General features: G+C 55.0%; 1 pseudogene; it reads left to right on the top strand.

Annotated features, from left to right (window-relative positions):
- The first annotated feature begins 4,051 nt into the window (after positions 1-4,051).
- Positions 4,052-4,678, top strand: LOC148141083 (uncharacterized; annotated as a pseudogene).
- The last annotated feature ends 554 nt before the right edge of the window (positions 4,679-5,232 follow it).

Raw genomic sequence — 5,232 nt, 5'->3', positions numbered from 1 at the left:
TGCAGAGGACGTCTGGAGAGGAATGCAGTGGTGTTTGTCGAGGTTCGTCCCGAGCAGCACCGTGACGCAGGACTCCGTGCTCTACGGCCTGTTCCCCGGGACGCACACCGAGACGAACATCAACTGTGCCTGGAGGATCATCAACTCGGTGAAGGACACTCTCTGGGCGGTCTGATACCTGTTGATCTTCCAGCTGAAGGAGTTGACCCCGACTGAGTGTTGCAGACTGGCACATTCCAAGGTCCAGGACTACGTGTTGAGGGACGCGCTGAAGCTTGGGGCAGCTGCCGCCAAGGCGCGGTGGGGAAAGACCACTGTGTAAAGTCTGCCTGCCTAACGAAGAACAGGGGGCCCATGCAGTCATTTGGGTTCTGCTGACGCCTCAGCTAATTATATGGGCATATGATCAAAAAACGTACAGACCTGTATAAAAATGATGTTTTGATCTCTGTATGTAAATCTTTACATACGGCATGGCATATGGCATGACCAATTGTACAGACCATCAAATTATTTATGAATAAAGTATATTTTTGAAAAAAAAAGCGGACGTGTACTGCCTGCAGGATTTCCCTGTGGCAGGCTATTTCGATGTGACCTTCAGGAGCGTGAAGAATTGCGAGCAGCTCCTGAAGGTCTTCAAGGAGAAGGAAGGGGAACCTCTGTTCTCCATCTTGTCGGTGGTCCCGTTGTGTGTGCTTCCTGCGCAGAGGAGTCGGGTTGTGACAATCCAGATGTACAACCCTCACGTCCCAGCTGCAGATGTCCTGACCTTCTTGAGGAGATACGTCCAGGTCGAGGGAGAGAGTACCGATGTGGTCGATCCTTTCGGGATCTGGACCAGCAAACGACAGGTCAGGGTAACCCTGAGGGTTGATGCCAGTGGGAACATCCTCCACCCACCCTCCAGCTTTGCCATCGGAGGAAGCAGAGGTTACCTGACATACGCAGGGCAGCCAAAAGTGTGCCGAACCTGCGGGAGGTCAGGCCACATGGCGGCGGATTGTAAGGTGACCGTCTGCCGAAACTGCAAGCAGGATGGCTACCCGACCAAGGAATGTAAGGAGGCCAAGAACTGTAATCTGTGCAGAGAGGCGGGCCACACGTACAAGGCCTGCCCAAGACGAGGGGCCGCCACCTATGCACAGATGGCCGGAGGTGGCAACACGAGCCGTGGACCGCCTAAGACCAGCAAGGTACCACAAAACAGCACGGGAATGGTGTCTGGAGGCACCCAGAAGGAAGGGCAGGCTGCAGCGGAGCAGACGGCAGACAGCGGGGAGGTGCAGCAGCCGATCCAAGCTCCTTCAAGACAGACGGAGGAAATGGAAGAGGAGGGATCAAAGGAGGCAGAGGATTGGATTACTGTCAAAAGCAGGAAGAGGAAACCTCCCAAAGACACCCAGCAAAGGGGGAAGCGACACCTACACGACAAGGACACAGGCAGCGCTTCCGACGGTGAGGACGGGCGCAAGGAGGGTCGTCACCAGAGGAAGAGACAGAGCGCCGTGGGGAAAAAGGAGGGAAGCACCGTTCAAGCAGGAAAAGACGACGATCCCTCTGAGGGGATGGGTAAAGGCCTCCCTCGACCTGGTGAGAACCAAGAGGTACCCACCAGCCCACAGCTCCAGGAAACTGGGAGCAGCGGTCCTGTGACAGCCCCGCTGTCAGATGGAGAACTGGACCATGCGACCCTGGGCCCGACCCGAAGACACCAGAGCGGGGAAATGGCTCCAGCGTGGAGCCGGACAGCTACCTCAGCCCTGGGAGGGTCCAGCAGTTTGCCGTCACCACGAGAATGCACACAGCTATCCCAGAGGGGCAAGACCAGCAGCAAATGGACACTGTTAAACTTGTAAACTGTTAAAATGGGGTTAAAAACTGCCAGCATCAATGTGGGTAGAATTAAATCGGCTATGCGATGTGTTTGTACCACGGCCTTCCTGGCCAACATTAAAGCCGACGTCTTGTTTCTGCAGGAGTGTGGGATACCGCACCTCAGCAGCTGCAGGAGATGGTCGAGTTTGTGGGCCATGGGCCGTCAGTTTGATTGGGAGGAAACGATAGCCGTGCCTCCGGCCTGGGTATCCTGTTGCGAGGAGGCACCTTCACCATCTCTGAGGTTAAGGAGGTGGTGGGCGGGCACCTCCTCGTCGCTGACGTCATGTACAGGAATGCTCCCATGAGACTGATTAATGTGTACGCCCCAGTGGGTAAGAGTGAACAGTTGGCCATCCTGCAGCAGCTTCCACTGTTGCTGGCTACGTCCAGGCCCGTCATTCTGGCCGGAGACTTCAACTGTATCATTTATGCAGATGGACGATCCGGCGGGGGGACAGTAAGCTGGACACCACATCCAGAGCACTGATGGACACGGTAAAAGATGCCAAGCTGCTCAACGTCTTCAGCACCCCTGCAGACCGAGCGCAGCGTAGATACACCTGGTCACGGGCAGACGGGTCTATCCGCTCAAGGATAGATTACCTGTTTGTGTCCCAAACGCTCTCGGTCAGATCCACCGACGTCAAGCCGGTGTTCTTCTCTGACCACTGCCTCGTGCTGGCCGACTGTCACCTACAGGACGAGCAGCAGGCTGGGAAGGGAACGTGGAAGCTGAACACAAAGCTGTTGACCCCGGGAAACATTGAGGAGCTCAAGAGGGACTACCCAGGTTGGAGAACCGTGAAGCCCCTCTTTGAGTCCCCAGCGGACTGGTGGGAAACAGTAAAAGGGAACATCAAGAGGTTCTTCATCCTCAAAGGTATTCAGGATGCGAGAGGGAGGCGGGGAAAACTGTCCCAGCTCCAGGAAAGTAAGCAGAACCTGCTCCTGCTGCAGACGATGGGGGTGGATGTCACGGAGGACCTCAAGGAGGTGAAGGGCCAGCAAGCCTCGCTCTTTGCTTCGGAGGCCTCCAAGATAATCTTTCGGTCCAGGGTCCGCTCGGTGGAGCTGGACGAGACGTGCTCACGTTTCCTCTTTTAGAAGGTGCACAAAGAGCTCTGTACTCAGCAGCCTAAAGGCAGAAGATGTCTCGATCTCAGGCTGACGTCATGAGGATCAGTAAATCCTTCCATGCCAGTCTGTATGACGCGAAGCCAACCGACAGTGTTCCTGTCCACTATTATGGATCAGACTTTTCTACACCAGCATTGTCAGTGCAGTCTCAATCAATGGGTGGGAATCAGCTTCCCAGACAGATCTGGAGTCAGGCAGGGCTGCCCTCTCTCTTCTGCCTTGCTTGTGTGCTGCATAGAGCCGTTTGCTGAGTCCATCAGGAAGAATGTGAGCCTGAGAGCCGTGACTATTCCTGGCAGCAGGGGCCTGCAGGTTACCGCCTCCCTGTACATGGATGATGTCACCGTTTTCTGCTCGGATCCGTGTCCGTGCACAGACTCGTGTGCAAGTGTGACCAGTTTGAACGAGCCTCGGGGGCCAAGGTAAACCGAGGCAAGAGCGAGGCCATTCTCTTCAGGAACTGGGCCGACCAATCCTCGATCCCCTTCATCGTCAGGACCAACCACCTGAAGGTGCTGGGTATTTGGTTCGGGGTGGCTGAGTCATGCGCCAAGTCTTGGGAGGAGCGTATCAACAAAGTGAGGCAGAAACTGGGCAGATGAAAGCTACGGTTGCTCTCCATCGCGGGAAAAAACCTGGTCATCAGGTGTGAGGCACTGTCATTGCTATTATACATGGCACAGGTCTGGCCTATTCCCAGAACCTGTGCCGCTGCAGTCACCCGGGCCATCTTCCAATTTATATGGAGATCAAAGATGGACCGGGTCCGAAGGGACTCGATGTATAAAGATCTGGGCAACGGGGGAAAAAAATGCACCCAATGCCACCCTCACCCTGATGGTCACCTTTGTGTGTGGCTGCATCAAGCTGTGCGTGGATCCCTGGTACGCAAACACCAAGTGTCACTACGTAGTGAGGTTCTACCTGTCCCCGGTGTTGCGAAGGATGGGCCTGGCCTCGCTGCCGCGGAACGCTCCGAGTAGTTGGACCGTTCCATATCACCTGTCCTTCGTGGAGAAGTTAATGAAAAAAAATACCTTTGACCACAAATCCATCAGGAAGTGGTCGGCACGTAGTGTCCTTGAGATCCTTTGGGAAAAGGAGAGGGTGGATCCTATCGAGCGGTTCCCTGAGCAGACTGTCAAAGCCATTTGGCAGAACACTTTATCACCAGAACTTTCCAACAAGCACCAAGACATGGCTTTGCTGGTGGTGAGAAGGGCTCTGCCTGTGAGATCCGTTATGCATGCCCGGACTCTCAGCCGCACCCCACGCTGCCCTCAAAGTGGCTGCAGGGGGGAAGGAGACTATCACACACCTCCTTCTGGAATGTGCCGATGCAGAATAAGTCTGGAGAAAAATGCAATGGTGTTTGTCGAGGTTTGTCCCGAGCAGCAGCGTGACGCGAGACTCCATGGTCTACGGCCTGTTCCCCGGGACGCACACCAAGACGAACATCAACTGTGCCTGGAGGATCATCAACTCTGTGAAGGACGCTCTCTGGGCAGACCGAAACCTGTTGAACTTCCAGCTGAAGGAGTTGACCCCGACTGAGTGTTGCAGGCTGGCACATTCCAAGGTCCAGGACTACGTGTTGAGGGACCTGCTGAAGCTTGGGGCAGCTGCTGCCAATGCGCAATGGGGAAAGACCACCGTGTAATGTCTGCCTGCCTAAGTACAGGGTGCCGATGCAGTAAGGGAGCTCCGCTGACCCTCCCAACTAAATATGTGCATAGTAATCAAACAGACCTAAGATGCCCTCCAAAGCATCTTGTCATTAAAGATGCCCTCCAACACATCTCGTCCACATCCCGCACCTCCGCCCTCAGACCCCACCCCTCCAACCATAACAAGGACAGAAAGCCCCTGCTGCTCACCTTCCACTCTACCAACCTTCGCATTAAACCAAATCATCCGCCGTCATTTCCGCCACCTCCAAACAGACCCCACCACCAGGGATATATTTCCCTCCCCACCCTTTTCTGCCTTCCGCAAAGACCGTTCCCTCTGTGACTACCTTGTCAGGTTCACGCGCCCCTACAACCCACCGTCCCATCCTGGCACCTTCCCCTGCCACCGCAGGAATTGCAAAACCTGTGCCCAAACCTCCTCCCTCACCTCTATCCAAGCCTTTCACATCCATCAAAGTTTTACCTGCACATCCACTAATATCATTTATTGTATCCGATGCTCCCGATGCGGTCTCCTCTACAC

This window comes from Chiloscyllium plagiosum, unplaced genomic scaffold, assembly GCF_037043375.1.
Source record: "Chiloscyllium plagiosum isolate Xiang-an unplaced genomic scaffold, Cpla_swu_hap1 HiC_scaffold_35, whole genome shotgun sequence".
Lineage (NCBI taxonomy): Eukaryota > Metazoa > Chordata > Chondrichthyes > Orectolobiformes > Hemiscylliidae > Chiloscyllium > Chiloscyllium plagiosum.
The sequence above is the reverse complement of the archived record's forward strand: the minus strand, read 5'-3'. Positions and strand labels throughout refer to the sequence as shown.